Raw genomic sequence first — 18,105 nt, 5'->3', positions numbered from 1 at the left:
AAGAGTCGTGTTGTCTTTGGAGGGTAAAAAATGAGTCTTGTTGTGTTACGTTCAAACTCGGCATGACTCTCCCAATGTGGTAAGCATAACTTTAGTCTGAAATAAATACTAATGATTTCTGGAATCAGGAATAATTTCTTAATTGCAAGTGACTCCTTAACGTGTAGATGTTATTCAGTGAAAGCCAAAAAACTATCGTCTAAATATGTTAATTGTTGTTTCTCTTCGTCTTTTGACAGGAACACAATATTCCGTTTGCGAGTGCTCAAAGACACGTATATTGTCATAAAATGTGATTGCTGCCAATGTCCTAATTCTGTTGGATCTTTATCTTTCTAGGACAAAATATTACGAAGTTTGAATTGACTGTTGAAAATACACTTTCTATATTAATTCCCGTTTTGCGTTTCTCCCTTGGTCTGTCTGTGAACTCCTCGTGTTTTGGATTTAACAGGAGAAACTTTAACATGCAAACTCAGAGTGGTCCAGGATGTCATAACCTATAAGGCGTAGCCCACTACCAAGAGGGCAAAAACACGCCCGAAAGGTTGCTCGGTCATGACTGGGTCTACGAGTTGTTTGTCAGAGTTACTGAATTCGAAATTGGCATGAGATTTTCTCTTGTCCCTCCCTCTCGAAATTTATGTTTGAAACAAAATTTAAAACACGTGCTCAGGTATCATGACTGTGTGTTTTAATTTTTTTCGGTTTCAGTAATTAGGAATAATGGAGGGTTATTTTATGTTCATCTAAGTATAATATGTGGAAGAACCTTTCTTAAAAGTTGAATAAATTTGTTTCTTACCAGATCTCCTTCGTTAAATGTGTGTGTGTAAACTCAGACGATTTACCGACTATGGAAATAATTTGTTTGTTTGTTATTAACATAAAACGGCTCAATGGTAATACAGCATTACTGACCATCCAACATTCTAATCTGACAGTAACCCACGTATATTCACAAACACGAAAAGTGAACCTGACGTTCCTGTAAGAAGATAATATTTTGGTGTTCTTTGCTTTCACCTTTCACTTAATACAAAGTGTGAATTAAGAATTTTTTATAAGGTCTCCGGAAGAAACAGCGGTCAGTCTACTGACTTGCATCGCTAAAATCGAGGGTTCGGCTCCCGTGGTAGACACAACAGATAGCCCAATGTTGCTTTGTTATAAAACAAACAAACATTTTATCAGCATATAGGAGTCCTCATATAATGTTTTACTGAGATTTAAAAACCAATTAAAATGTATTTCTTCTGTATCTTTATTTAAAAAAAACAGATTACGCTTTCTATACAATTGAACATAATATTAAAAATAAATTACCTGAGAAGCCCTCACCAGTAGCACAGAGGCATGCTTGTGGACTTATAATCCCAGAAACAGGGTTTTGATACCAGTGGTGGGCATAAATAACCTATTGTTTAGCTTTGTGCTTAACTACAAATAAAGAAAGCGAGGAGAAAATTCATTCTTTCTTTGTATCAATAGCCGATTAAATTGTTGGAAGATATTTTAGACTTAGAAAGCACGTGTGGCTTATTCATGAACAATAGCAGTGCTTCACATTTCACATTCGGGTTTGTGATTTCGGAACGTTTACATTTTGAGAAGCGACTTATGAGAAACTTCTATACAGTATAAACCCTCTTTGTCTCTTGTTTAGATAATAAAGGGTAAAGCTGAATTTGAAGAAAAACAGTTAAAGTATGTCTTTATTGTAACACTGACAGGTATGTCTTTATTGTAACACTGACAGTTTTCTAAAGCCACAGTGTACATTGTAACACTGACAGTTTTCTAAAGCCACAGTGTACATTTGTCAGTAAAGAAGCCTAGAGAAGATCCGAAGTCTGAGCGATGTAACTGAGGTTAATAGTTCTCTAGCAGTTATAAACATAAAATTTTTGCTAGATAATAAATTCACATCTCCATTAATGGAACTAACAATAAAGCAGTAGGTAGTATCTTTATAGCCAGGCAACCCATTTAAAATTGCACTTCGAAATGCTATAATATTAGCTTCCAGCTGTTAATTCATTCTCTAAGATAAGTAATAAATATTCTAGTTAGTAATGTATGTATAATAACCCAGCGTATGTCTTAGATTACTCGACTTGCAGGTTTGATGTGGATTTCTGTGACACTTAACAAGAGCTATTTAGGTTATCTAGCCCTAATTTTGAACTGACAGACTAGAAGGAAGGAAGCTATTCTTCATTACCCTACGCCAACTCTTGAGCTACTCTAATCGAATAGTGAAATTTGACCGTCACACTTATAACATAACTAGGACTCAAAGTACGGAAAACAATTTTCTTTTAATGGCAGCGGGACGGGAAAATCGGAATCGCATATCCACAGTTCGGCACGCTAACCACCAGGCCCTGTCCCCCTACCCCCTTTTACTAATAGACCACCCTCTTTAACTTCATAAGTGTTGTTAATGGACCGTGCAGATATAGTTTTAACAGTAAAGGTATGTTGTCAAGATATCTAAATATTTGCTCGTTGTATAGTTTTCATGTCTCTTGTTTGACAGGTTAATTTAATGGTTGGCCACCCGAAAAACACAAAGGAAAGTTCTCGTGTAGACTCACTACGCTGTCTGTTAACAAATGCGTTTCAATAAGTTATTTTGTAGCCATTTCGAGGTTACGTTTGATGAGTGATTAAGAGAGCATCTTAACCACGCACAAGTGCTCAGTTCTCAAAATGGCAGCTAATTAAGCAAGGATTATCTACCATAAAAAATACTTGTAAAGCTGTCAACAAGTTATAATCGATCGTTTAAAGAAACAATCTTTCTTCTGCACTAATATTTTTTGTACCTCACCATTTTTAATTATTATTCATTCGGTTCACGAACGGAATAGTTCCAATTCAAGAATAGAAAATAATAAAAGTACGTGCATGAGATGCAAAGTAATATAATGTGTGGATAAAGAAAGATAAGACTTGTGCTATTTCGCATTTATGTTTTTTATTTTGTACACTAGTTTGCCAATTTATACCTAACAACAAGAAAAAAAAACCCAACAACTGTCCACAAGTTTTGTCTTTTCTTGACATAAAAATGCTAATAACGAAAACAATATAACGTACTTCCTAAAATTTATCAATACCAAGTACCAATTAAAACATTGATTTTACAGAAAGACAAGTTTTCAACGTCTATACAGTTGAAACACATCTTGTTTATATATAAAACATTGCATACAAGTAACACCTAGCGTGAAATCTATTTCAACACAAACAACTCAAATTGCTGCTACACATCCATAAAAATATCGTGTACAGTTCAGTACAAAATCTAAATTCAAGGTTCACACAAGCACGGCAGTGTGCATTGAAAATATAGCCACTTGTTATTAGTTTACACACAAGCTTTCTAAATATCCTAACACTTCCCATAAATAAATAAACTAGTTATTCTATTATACGTCCTAAGAGTTATTATAATTTATTCAAAACACCCGTTTTCAAATATCAAACACGTTTTTCTTTTATTAACAGTAAACCCATGCGTTTAGTTTTATCGTAGTTTGAAATAATGAATTTAAAACTAATAAATATTTCAAAGTAACGTACTCAAAATAGCTAGTTAAATCGTAAACCCTACCATTAGATATTTTTAGTCTCAGTTGCAAGTATGATAATGTATATGCGATAACCTATTTCATTTTGCATTGAAACAAAATGTCAATAGAGATGTGCTTCGTATTTCATCGTAACGAACAAATAAAATATTATGTTCTATACAGAATCACAAATAGATAAATAGAAGAAAAGGAACTTTATTTAAGATACCCAGATATACTTTATTCAGAGGCAAATTGCTCGTTCTCTTTTTATCCATCAACCGTCACAAGTCAATAACTGAATTAACATAACTTACATTCATGAAATTGTTAGATAATGTTTAGATTAATTTTATTTTTACACGCAGCCTTTGGAAAAGTGGAGCGTTCCTTTGAAAGATAATGTTACATGAACTGAAAATACTCAGTCTATAACTTATAAACACAAGTAAGATTTTCATGTATGGAATCTGTACTTGGGAAAGTATTTAAATGTGCAAAATATTCAAAGGCAAGTGACGTGGGGTATAATTACAATGCATCATTTGTTGAAGCAGTTTATATACTGTTTCTTAACCAACCAATCTTCAGTTTTGACCAGGCGCTAGAATTTTATGCATCTAGCAGTTTGAAAATTACTGAAATTCCTTTAGAAGTTGTTATTGTTCACCACCCAATAGAAACAAGATTATATAACCCATCTAAAAGGCCTTTAACCCTATTTGGGAACTTTGATTACAATCAATTGAACCAACGCGCAAAGCTACTCGAAGGCTATCTGCGCTAGCCGTCCCTAATTTAGCAGTGTAAGACTAGAGGGAAGGCAGCTAGTCATCACTACCCACCGCCAACTCTTGGGCTACTCTTTTACCAACGAATAGTGGGATTGATCGTGACATAATAACGCCCTCACGGGTGAAAGGGCGAGCATGTTTGGTGCGACCAGGATTCGAACCTGCGAATTTCGGATTACGAGCCGAACGCCTTAACACGTTTGGCCATGCCGTGCCATAACCAACGAGATGTACCATAATATAGCAATTATGTTGGTAATACAAGTTCATGGAAATGGTCTTTACTCACAGACGAAACTGAATAATAAATTCCCATTGGAACATTCGTTGTATCACCGTACAGAATCCTCCAAGATTTTTAGAAGCAAGTACAGATTTTAAAGAGATGATGCTATCTCATAAACTAAAGACTCGACGCACCCATCTGAAGAAGGAATTCGATTTTAATCATGATGCTGTAATCTGCACTCATTTCCAACTTTTTAATTGTGGCTCTATCATTAGTTTCATCTATGGTTACTGTAGCTCTTACCTTTTCAACCAACGTATAATTAGTGTATGTCAACTTTATGCACCATCAACCACAAGGTATCCATCAGTGGCTTAGAGGGCATAGCTTTTATTGGACTTTTTATAAGTCTACAATAAAATATAAAAAAACCAAAAACATTTATACTACTAAAGCCTGGAATAACACTTCTGCTTCAAGCATTTTGTCTTTACGGCTTCTATGTGAATTTGATAAAAAAACAAAAAACTCCACGTTTTTCTTGGCTTTCCTTCCTTTTCAAATATGTTTTTCTACTTATGAGATGTTTAGGCCCGTGTATGTATTTTATGTAAAATACTCTTTCAATGCGAATGAGACAACGCTATTACACACAGTACAAAATGCGGTGTTGCTTGTTCTTGTTCAAGTTAGCCAGGTTTTGAGAACTTATGATTTTTCATAAGACTAGGTACTTTTGTTTTCTCTCTCTTTTTGTCTTTTCGGCTGTTTTGGAGCTGCAATAAATGTGAAAACTTCATTACATCTGAATTATAAAAAAAGTTATTCAATTTCCACATTTTAACTCTGATTTTAGCGTTGTAAATCCGCAGACTAACCACTGTACCGACGGGGGACTTAATGAGTTTACTTTCTGAACTTTAATACGAATATTATTAATCAATTTATTAGCGTAAACAACTTAAATTTTTTGATAAAAATGAACTTAAAATATGATAAGTAATCACACACACACAAATTTATTAGTCCCTTGCTGGGACAGCGGATTTTCAACGCTAAAATAAGGGGTTCGATTCCCCTCGGTGGACACCACCAATAGCCCGATGTGGATTTGCTATAAGTAAAACAAAATACACGAAGATAAAATTATTAATTTTGTATTTAACAAAAGGTGGAGGTTGGCTATCACAGAAATGAGCGCGCTTGTCCAGAAATATTCTAATAATCGTGGAGATGGTGGTCACTAACCCGTCGTTAACCACATTCTGATGGTCATGGATATGTTACGTTATCACTACCTTGATCACAAAGTTTACTTGTGCTTCTTTATCCCATTTTATTCTTGACAGGTATTTAGGTTTATTATGAAAAAACCGTTTGCTTATCAGAGAACAAGCAATCTCTCTTGGCACAGCTCGTGATTAAGGATAATTATGGAACGGTCACGTGATTAAAACAGACTGGGCTTGTGTTAGTGTTAAATGGTCATATGAAGTATTTTACTAGTAAAGGAGTGTTTAAGTGCATCTAGCCTGGAGTGAATCCGCCTAAGAAGTCCGGAAAAATCTTAGGACATATGGTCCTTCAGGGAGGCTGGAATATATAAATCCGATACCAGAGTTGGATTGTTTTTTGTTTTGTTTTGAATTTCGCACTAAGCTACACCAGAGAAGGAGAGAAATAGTATCAATTCTAGACGAGGGTTATATTGTTAATCGAAGGTTATTTGAGTTATGGCTATTTTGTTCTTGAGATAAATTATTTTTCCAGGGGGCAGTGGAAGCAGACGGGTTGAGAAATTCTGATATTTAAAGTTTTCTAAAAAAAAAAAAAAAATTTGTAACAAAATCGAGTTGCGAGTTTGTGGAAGCGAGCTTGTGTGGGTGGCCAGTTTTGGAATTTGTTTATGTAGGTGTTGGTTAAGCGACGTATAAATAACGGTTTTTTTTGGGGTTTGAATTTAGTAATAGAGCGTTTGTGGTATTTTTTGTTTGTTTTTGAATTTCGCACAAAGCTACACGAGGGTTATCTGCGCTAGCCGTTCCTAATTTAGCAGTGTAAGACTAGAGGGAGGGCAACTGGTCATCACCACCCACCGCTAACTCTTGGGCTATTCTTTTACCAACGAATAATGGGATTGACCGTCACATTATAACGCCCCCCCCCCACGGCTCAAAGGGCGAGCATGTTTGGTATGACAAGAATTCGAACCCGCGACCCTCGGATTACGAGTAGAGTGCCTTAACCACCTGGCCATGCCGAGCCTGATAAAAGGGTAGCTATAGAGTTGTTGAGTAGCTGCCTTTCTTTTATTACTCCTAAATTAAGGATGACTAGCGCAGATAGTCATTGAGTAGTTTTAGCGCAAAATTCAACAAACAAGCTTTACTTATACTTTCGTGTAGTGTGAACTTTTAACAAAATCGGACGAAGTGAAAGCGTATTCAACACATTAATATAACTGCATGCATGAACACGGCCCTGAAAGGGGTTACTGTGAAAGCGTAGACTAGCCAAACTCTGGCCTCTTGTAATTAAATCAATATTGAACAGAAATCAATCAAGTTGGGTAGAACAAGTCATTTTTTAGCCTAATCCACTCAGGTTTACAAGACCTATATTCTGAAATTTGGAAACAGCTTCTACTACTGGGCTACCTTGACTACAGATTGACCAACAGTACATTTATAAACATTTCTCACAACTATCGCTCCAAAGTTTCAGTATAATATTTATAATATTAACTTCAGACTAAGTATTGTTCTAAATAAACTAAACGCTTTGATAATTCATCCGATAGCAAGCATTACACAAAACTTGTCAACACATGTTCGCCGTTAGGCAGTTAATTTAACAGTATCTTTGATTAATTAGTTCACTCATATGGCTTGTGGTACTTAATTATTTAAAATAATACACCATTTAAACGATAATTATTTATTAATGCAAAAAACATAATTATATATTGTTATCTATTTCAGCCATAAGACAGCCTTAAACATAAACACGCACGTAAATCTGTTTTTACTTTCCCACTACAAGTGTAACTTTCATTTCCAAGTAATATTTAAATGAGAAGTAATAGATAGTTTTATATTATCTAATCCTTTTCCGTCCACGTAATCAGTTTTACATGTGGCTTTTATTCTGTGCTATTCTAACAGAAATTGAAGAAATCCTGACAGAAATCTGAAAACCTGCAACAATCATGAAAACCGTGTTCGAGAGACGTATATCCTAGAAAGCGAAAATTGCTTTTCACAAAGATTGAGAAGTTTTGTATTGGCAGGGACACCTGGTGACTGATCTAATACTTCACTGAGGTGAATAAACAAGAAAACCAATACATTATTAAATGATGTTACTGAAAAGTGCTCACTCAGCTCTTGTAATTACGTAAAATAAGAGGATACATTTACATTATATTACAATACAAAGACATATAAACTAGACAAAAAATAATAAATACGACAAGTGTTGCTCTATATCTTTTAATATGATTTACATTACAGATTTAAACTTAACAACTATTTACTGTATATAGCACAGCGTGTTTTTTTACGTAAAGCAGCTAATGCTATTAAGTCATCCACCATGTTAGACGAGAACAAATTATTAAGTATACAAAAAAAAATAAAGTGTAGAGTTTCATAGACTGAGACCAGAGACGGAAAACGTGACAAGGTATGATTTAATGATCAGAAATAACTTTACCCCTTAGCATGATATGGCAGCTATGAGGAACATTTCCATTCTAATAAACATCTCTAATAGTGGAAATCTCCCTCAGGTAATACAGAAAAACTAATAACAAGGGAGGTACACTTTGGAAGGTGAAGTGAATGGATAACAAATGTTATAGTTCTCTCCAGGAGGGAATTCCTAATCCAGAACATTAAAATTCTTCCTGAGCTAAGCAATAAATGTCATAACAATTTAAATTTTATCTAAGAAAGTTCTACAGATCTAATTAGAGGAATGAGTAAAGAAATATTTGTAAGCCACTACTACATTTCGATAAAAAAACAACCAATGGATAGATAGGTATAGGATGTTAAGTACACACATGGGACGGTTAATAAACATTTAAGAGAATGTTTAAAATAATTAAAATGTTTATTTTCATTGAAATTACATGTTTTAAGGTAAAACAAGCGATAGTAAAAGAAAACTATGTTGTAAGAACAGATGGAAGAGGTTAAGACAGATAGATGGTAAGTAGGAACAAGGTTTTGGTTTGTTTGTTTGTTTAGAATTTTGCAAAACGTTATACGAAGGCTAACTGCGATAGCTTGTTTGTTTTGAATTTTGAGCAAAGCTACTCGAAGACTATCGATTTCGATTCAAGCATACGACTTAATTTTTTTTACATGTTAAACCCACGTTTACTGTACAATAAATGATTTTTTAGCAGTTTATTAAGTCTCGTTGTTGAGTTATGTGTGCCCAATGTAAGTTCCCCTTGCATAATAAACTCACTTCAAATAATGTCTCATAATTTCATTATTTTACTTTTTTAATGTTCAATCACTTTGATTTAACTCTTTTTTTCTTTCTATTGCCTGGCACGGCCAGGTGATTAAGGCATTCAACTCATAATCTGAGAATCGCGGGTTTGAATCCCTATCACACCAAACATGTTCGCCTTATCAATCATGGGGGCATTATTTTGTGACGGTTTGTTTGTTTGTTTTTTGAATTCCACGCAAAGCTACACGAGGACTATCTGCGTTAGCCGTTCCTAATTTAGCAGTGAAAGACTAGAGGGAAAGCAGTTAGTCATCACCACTCACCGCCAACTGTTGGGCTACTTTTTTACCCATGAATAGTGGGTTTGACCGTCACATAATAACACCCACACGGTTGAAATGGCGAGCATGTTTGGTGTGATCGGGATTCGAACCCGCGACCCTCGGTTTACGAGTCAAACGCCTTAACATACTTGGCCACGCCAGGCCAACTGCGATAGCCATCCTTAAAGTAGCAGTGAAAATCTAGAGGGAAGGCAGCTAGTTATCATCCGCCTACCCAACCCAACTCTTGGGCTACTTTTTTATCAAAGAAAGTGGGATTAACCGTAACTTATAATGCCGTCACGGCTGAAAGGGCGAGCGTGTTCGATATATCTAGAATCCCAGATATATGCGACAGGTGGAAAGGCTGAAAGACATTTAAATTTAAAACAGGTAGAAGGCAGTAAGATAGATAGATGGTAAAACAGATAAGAGGTAGGATTTTTGAGCATTGTATGAATATATGAAACTAATTTGTAAAATACGAAGTATAATTTTAAATGCACTTCACTGGTTGGTTTGCGCAATCTGGGATCTATGCATCTAATATACGTTTTGTAAATTAACATCTCAAGTCTTCAGTTATTTGATATTTAATTATGAATGTGATACTTTTAAAAATAACCTCATCAAATATTTACATCTTGATATGTAAAATGGATAGCTTTACAGGTCTGTGTTTAGTGTTTTATTTCTAATAACACCAATATCACAACGGCGTTTGTTGTTTTTTATACATTTACAAAGTTTGGGCTAAAAGTATTGGACATACCAATTTGAATATTACTAGCTATCATGACGACTGCCAGGATAACCACAAGCCGACATACAGATGTGTTTTGTTTTTAAACGGGTGTGAAATGTCAAAGGTAACTACATCAGCTGCGCCTACACCGCCCACCTCCTACATGCCGTACCCCTAACATTAGTAGTCTCATTCATAGCCACGTGAAGGTGAAAGTGTTAAAAGAACGTGTATTTCTGGGTTCAAATATAGTTTTGTACTTCATTACTCACCTGTCCAGATATTGATACACCTGCCACAAACTGCTTGAAAATAATTGATTTTTCGTTAGCATTTAAATGCACATGGCCTCTCGTGACGTCTCCAGCATTTAAACAAAGACTACAACAAAGTCTGGGCGGGAACTACTTTTTTTTACGTATATATCTGTTAACCATGCTATTCGTGACATCTGGTGTTCGATTCCGAACATCAAGTGTGATTATAGAGGCAGGTGAAGAATAATTACTTACATCTGTACGAACTTTTAACTAAAATTTCAATTTTTCAAAGCCAAGAACTTGTCTCTTGAACCCAAACGAATGAACAAAAAACTTCGTTAATTCTTCCCTGAAAACATTAAATTACAAGTTTTTTTTTAAAAAAATTATTTTTTCATTAGTTTTTTTAATGTAATAAGCCTATAACGGCTCCACAAAGCGTCCTCTATCTGAATAAAAAGAACACGTTAATTTAATTTGGCGGGTAACTGAGAATAACATTGAAAATTATTTCGACGTAGAATACAACAATACCAAGTGATAGCGTTGTCGTTGTTCTTTGTGTTACTGTGTTTACTACGCTCACCGAAGGAATATTTTATGTAATATATTTCTTTGATATAAGAAAACATCTGAACTTTTTTGAAATTTTAATTTCAAACTAGTCTTCTTATTTCATTTTATAACCTTTTATTGTTTATTTTTACTAAAAACACTGAAAATAAAATAATATTTAATATATAAGTTTAATAAGGGTGATGTTATGTTTTACAGACGATTAATTACCATGACAATTATTAGCCTACATATTTTGGCCTTTACCATTAAAAAAAAAAAAGGTCAGAGGTGAAGATTAAAATGACTGTTGAGGTCAGGCGTCGACAACTAAGTGGGTTTAAAAATGAGTTAAGGGTGAGAAGTTCAAAATGTCAGAGGCGTTCTAACAAGAAAAGTAAATTATGAAAAATGGGAAAGCACAACTCTGCCAGCGAATAGAAGTATCATAAAACTCAAAGATACTAAATAAGGTGAATATTTAAACAAGTATTGCTTAACCTGCTTTTAAATGCTAACATAATAAAGCTTGTATCAAGTTGAATTCGTACATAGAATATTTGTTTGTTCTGAACTTCATGCAAAGTTACATGAGGGCTATCTGAGCTCGCTGTCCATAATTTAGAAGGGAAATATTAGAAGGAAGGCAGCTAGTCAACCGCCAGCTCGTTGGCTACTCTTTTATCAAAGAATAGGGAGATTGAGCGTCACATTATAACGCCCCACGGTTGAAAGGGCGAGCATGTTTGGTGAGACGGGAATTCAAACCCACGATTCTCAGATTGGCAGGCGAGCTTCATAACCACCTAGCCATACAGGTCCTACTTAGGAAAAGAAAGAAACACATAGAAAAGATCTACTGACAATCAGATAAATGATTGTGAAACATATAGGTGGGGAACGAAATAAATCGATGTGTACATAAAGGTATATTGATAAAATAACAATAATCAAGCTGTAGACAGCTATAAATGAAAGTGGAAGGCTGGTGCAAAATTGTTAATTTCTTTTATCTCTCTCTCTCACACACACACTACTGTTCTTTATTTAATTTAATTTGATTTTAATTTGAAGTTAAGCCCAAAGCTACACAATCGGCTGTCTGCGCTCTGCCCACCACGAGTATTGAAACCCGGTTTTTACCGTTGTAAATCTGCTCTACCACTGGAGGTATGTTTTATTTTGAATATTGCGTTACTGGTAACGTATATCATATTATTCGATAATCATAAGATCGATATTATATTTTTCTTTAGTGTTTGTTATAGTTTTTTGTAATGTAAAACCTTGTTATTGCTGAAGTAGGTTAACATTGTGTTTGTAGTAATCACCCAATACCTTTGTTTGTTAGATTGTCTTCATAACTTTGGGAGTTAAGCTTATTTATACTTGTTAGAAACTTGACTTTGATAGTTAATTATAATTGTAATTTTCAACTCAAATGGTACCATATGTACACCTGAACTAAGCGGCGAGGTCAGCGACCCATAGTGTTTAATAGCGGACCCCAATTTTAAACTAATAATCAGAGGAAAAGCAACCAATCAGCAGTTTCCTCAGCCATGTTTATATTAGTCAATCAATATTTTCATCTATCTATCCGTCTTTCTAGTCCTCTATTAATCAGTATTTATATCCTATCAATACACATTTTCTTTTCTAGGGAGAAAATCAGATATTTTTTGGTTATTTGAATTTTAGGCGCATCATTAAAGCGAAGAAATGAATTAGTACTGAAATGTCTGCTGTATACGAGAATACAGCAATATTTTCATATTCGAAATTCCTTAGCATCCACACTTGAAACTAGTTTTCATATGACTGACACGCCTTAGAAAGTCATACTACAGTAACAAGATATACTAGATAAAAGTTCCGAATTGAATTTTTAGGCTATAGTCTATCCAGGTTTTTCAACTTTAAGTTGGCCATATTTGTGTCCAACAACGGCTTTGCGGAAAATAAAAATCGTCTGGCACAGTCCCAAGCCAGAACATATGAAAAATTAAGATGCCATCGCACGCTTATTCGAACCTTCCAACACATCTGCAACAGGAATAATTAAAATGTGCATTACCTAAATCTTAGTGACCCTGTGATTTTATAATATTTTTAACAAGAATACTTCATAATGATTTACGTGATAAGTTCACGAAACTGTTTGATACACGTATGAACATTATTTTAATAATGGGCTCTAGAATAAAACTATTAGATAAATGTATTAAAAACAATTTTGTAAATTTCAAAGAAAATGTTGTAAAATCAAATCTTACGTGTACTTGTTAATTCATCTTCATAAAAAAGTGTCTCCTAGCAAAAACCATAATATTAATCTTATATATTTTGATGCTAATGATTTAGTTTAAATTAGCAACTAACTTATTGCCTAAGACAATACTAAATTCTATGCACTCTAACTAAGAGAAATGACTAAACTACTTGCTAAAGAGGCACATTATTTGGTCTTGACTCTGACATCAAATATACTAATTATCAGCATACACATTTAAAATATTTTTTTTATTCTTTATTCTCACCCCCAGTGGCTCAACAGTAAATATGAAGGCTTATAAGCGAGAAAACAAAAAAACAAAACAAAACGGATTTTGACATCTGCGGATAGTAGAGCAAAGACAGCCAGCCTATTGCGCAGCTATATGCTTAACACAAAATAAATTATTTTGAATAAAACAGACGAAATTCTGTTTAAAAAGTTCCATTTTATATATTTTTATTTGCAACATTCTTTATTAAAAAACAAACAACTATACATAATAAACTAATGTGTAGCGATAGTAAAGAACTAATTTGAATTTATTAATATGTGTAGAACAAAAAAAAACTCTTTTAAGGAGATATTCATCCATCGATAGGTTAAGCGTAGCTAATTTTATGATATTAATAAATGAATCGTGTAATCTTCATATTGTTCTACCAGTTGTTTCAGGTGTTTGAGAATATTCTTGCAAAACTACACAAAGGATTATTTACGAGTAACCGTCTAAAATTTGGAACTCATAAACTGGAGGGAAAGTTACTTTTACCCTACCGAATAGTGTAATTAGAGCATCATGTTTACAGCGCATCTATACCTCCAAAGTTCGGAGCATGGATTTTGCAGCATCCGGCCACAAACCAAGAATTCTCGGGTCTACTGTGTACCTACACTAACGAATCGGTTGTGTAAGGCCTTGCCTTACACACGTGGGCGGGATTTAAAGCCGAAATGTGTGTGTGTGAGTGAAGGAGACAAAATGTCTCATTTATTTATTGTGAATATCATGTGTATGGTATACTCACCAGAAAAAAGTCGGGGCAACCACTCCCCTTTGCCCCCCATAATCAGGCGTGTTCTAATACATAAACATCATTTCTCTTAATAGACTTATGTGTGAATAATTTCATGTTCATGCATGATACGTTGTTATTTTCTACTGAATACAGGATACGGGAATTAAACGTATTTTACTACTGCTTTTCGCTTTCAATACAATTTGGTTAACAGGTTTTAACAGGTTTAATATAAATCACTTGTATTTTTAATACAGTAATTTATGAATCATAGTTCGCTCCTGCTACTTGTATATCAATGACAGGTGTTAGCCACGTATATAATCAATTGATAGCTAGTGTTATATACAAGATATTTATATTTCCATTTTCAAAATGTACTTACTCTTTCCAATGAAGTTTGATTATTACTTTTGGTATTTCGCTCAATTCATATTCTTATTAACTACACAAAATCGAATATGACAATAAATTATGGTATTTCTAAAAATCATTTAAAGTAAAAACTATCTCTGTAACTGTTTATAATGTGGGTACTCACCCCACCTTGAAAAGTCTGAATTAGTTATACCTATTTATAACACTTGTTTGGTTCGTTTTGAATTTTGCTCAAAGCTACATGAGGGCTATCTGCGCTAGCCGTCCCTAATTTAACAGTATAAGATTGGAGGGAAGGCAGCTAGTCATCATCAACCACTGTCAACTCTTGGGCTACTCTTTTAACAATGAACAGTGAGATTGACCGTAACGTTATAAAGCCCCCACGTTATAAAGTGGGCTGAAAGAGAGAGCATGTATGGTACGACGGGGATTCAAACCCGTGACTCTCAGATTTCAATTCGAGTGCCTTAAATCAGTATGACGATTTTATAACACTCTTCCTTCAAATGTTTGAATTAGTTATACGTATTTATACGCTTTTTAAGATAATTTTCAAAACTCAATAAAACACTGAATTTGTAAATGAAACTTTAGAAAATTATGAAGGAAACCTATTCAAAACAAAAATAAAAATTGTTTAAACGTGGTTATAACCCGTACATTTTCTTTTAAACTATAAAGATGTAACATATTTCGACAAGCATAAAACGACATAAACAACACTGAAGTTTGTTTTTCTTAAATTATTTTGTCGGTACAGAGTTATATGAAAATTATTATTTAAATCTTTGTTAGATATTAATAACACATACAACACAAATTAATGTCAAGTTTTAAAGAATACGCAATAATTTATTGTATAAATTAAAAGCAAAATATACAATTATACAGCCTACAGCATTAAAACTTTAAATATTTCATGGAGAAAATTCCACCATCTTCAAAGTTTTCCTCAAAATGGGCCCGGCACGGCTAAGCGTGTTAAGGCGTGCGACTCGTAATCTGAGGGTTGCGGGTTCGCATCCCGGTCGCGCCGTGGGGGCGTTATAATGTTACGGTCAATCCCACTATTCGTTGGTAAAAGAGTAGTCCAAGAGTTGGCGGTGTGTTGTGATGACTAGCTGCCTTCCCTCTAGCCTTACACTGCTAAATTAGGGACGGCTAGCACAGATAGCCCTCGAGTAGCTTTGTGCGAAATTCCAAAACAAACATTCGTTGGTAAAAGAGTAGTCCAAGAGTTGGCGGTGTGTGGTGATGACTAGCTGCCTTCCCTCTAGCCTTACACTGCTAAATTTGGGACGGCTAGCACAGATAGCCCTCGAGTAGCTTTGTGCGAAATTCCAAAACAAACATTTTTCAAAATATTGGAATTTTTTCCGCCGAAACATAATTTAGAGATTTTAATGATAGAGAGTGTTTAGTTGTATATTTTACTTTTAACGTTATGCAATAAATTATTGTGTATTTTTAAACGTTGAGGTTCTTATTCTGTGTTTCTAAACGTACCATTTGAATTACAATTATTGGTCTTAGGGATACATGAAAAGATCAAACTGACTTGCATTACAATAATTGCTTGTAATAGAGCATATTATTGTTTCCTGCATATTATCTGACTTGTGTACATGCATATGTATATTGTAAGTTGTCTTTTCTCGTCATAAAAATTAAGATGGGTCTAAGTATCTGTGTGAGTATGATAAATGCATCACATAATCTTTTACGTCAATTAGGTGAATTAATGCCCAATTATAATTGGAAGTAGTGTAATATAATCTTGTAATTTCTGATCGTACGTTATTTTAATGCAGAGTTTTGACCAACCACCATGGAGCTGGAATGCCAACGGCAGAAATATGTTTTATTTATAATATAGAGTAATCTGTTTCCAATAAGTCATTTAGTTTTATTGTTTCCTTAGGAGAAACTGTCTCCACACAGCTCATTGCAGACAGTGATAGCTTAAGGAGAGAATCTTGAAGCTGTAAATTAATTCCACGTGTGAAGCTTACAACGCTAGAAACAAGATTTTTTACCTGTGGTGAGCAGAGCACAGATTATCAATTGCGTAGCTTTGTGCTTAACTTCAGACAAACAAATTTAATTGAAAGTGTATTATCTTCTACTGTGTGTGTTTTCTTCTTCTACACGTATGGCCAAGCGCGTAAGGCGTGCGACTCGTAATCCGAGGGTCGCGAGTTTGCGCCCGCGTCGCGCTAAACATGCTCGCCCTCCCAGCCGTGGGGGCGTATAATGTGACGGTCAATCCCACTATTCGTTGGTAAAAGAGTAGCCCAAGAGTTGGGGGTGGGTGGTGATGACTAGTTGCCTTCCCTCTAGTCTTACACTGCTAACTTAGGGACGGCTAGCACAGATAGCTCTCGAGAGTAGCTTTGTGCGAAATTCCAAAACAAACAAACAAAACAAACCTTCTTCTACACATATATATCGAACCCGGATATATTCTTAACCGTTCGGTTTGTATAAAATGCGAGTTGGCCCTCTGGTGGAACTCTAGATTTCGGGGACAATGACTCGAGTTCGAATCCATGCAATATCACAAAAGGTTTTTGACTCTTTATATCGTGGGTGCGTAATAAAAGTGACAACAGTTCAGTAGCTTACATGGGGATAACAGTATGCTGCAAACTAGGTACATTCCTTCTGGTAAATATGTCGAAATTTAGGGACGCCAGCAGATAGTCTGTCATAGCAATGTTGTTTCTGCATCTTACGTATATGGATCATTAGCCTTTCAACTTGGCTGTAAAAAAATTAAAGCATTATTTAATCGATGGGAGAGAGATACTTTTCTATAGTTGCTTAACTTAAAATGTGTTCTTAATGTAAAGTCACATTCAAATATTTATTTTCAAACTAAAAAAAGTATTACGTTTACCCCCCCCCCCCCTCTTTTAAACAGCATTGAAGTAATTAATTAACTTACGATGACCCGGATTTACCCCCTGACTTCTTAAATCATCTGACGCTATTGACTTATAACCACCAAAGGGCGTAATAAGTCAAGCTTATGCGTGATCAGATTTTTACCTGATAGATTGATGAATTGTTTTATTTCCTTTAAAGAAAAGCCTGAAAAAATACAAATTAAACTAAAAAAACCTAAGAATTATTATTATTTCGTTTTAGTTTGGCTAATACATTCATAGCAGTTCCGAAATAATTTTTGTTCGTCTAAGTGATAAATCATCATAGGTACTATGGTAGTAGCTATATTTTCTATAATAGACACCTTTGTTGTCTATATAATAACTTTCGGTTGATTTTAAAGCCTCTTCAATAATAAATGGGCACAGAGGAGGTCAATATCATGACGTGAGTTTGCTTTAAGCACGTGTGTTTCGTGTGAGTAAAAAAGCAAATTATTTATCTAACTGACGTTGCACGCGATATTATTCATCACAAAAAATATTTTAAATTCTTTACAAAGTCGAAATTCATTGTTAAAAATG

At 34.6% G+C, this 18,105-nt stretch overlaps 1 long non-coding RNA gene across 2 annotated transcripts in view; it reads left to right on the top strand.

Moving 5' to 3' along the window:
* Window positions 1–18,105, top strand: part of LOC143223273 (uncharacterized) — a 306,721-nt gene that overhangs the window by 268,446 nt on the left and 20,170 nt on the right. For both annotated transcript variants that reach the window (XR_013012794.1, XR_013012793.1), the window contains exon 2: window positions 7,769–7,927. This is a non-coding gene — a long non-coding RNA (uncharacterized LOC143223273). The remainder of the gene's footprint in view (window positions 1–7,768; window positions 7,928–18,105) is intronic.

This window comes from Tachypleus tridentatus, chromosome 8 (assembly GCF_004210375.1).
Source record: "Tachypleus tridentatus isolate NWPU-2018 chromosome 8, ASM421037v1, whole genome shotgun sequence".
NCBI classification, from domain to species: domain Eukaryota; kingdom Metazoa; phylum Arthropoda; class Merostomata; order Xiphosura; family Limulidae; genus Tachypleus; species Tachypleus tridentatus.
This window is presented reverse-complemented; position numbering and strand designations above follow the sequence as displayed.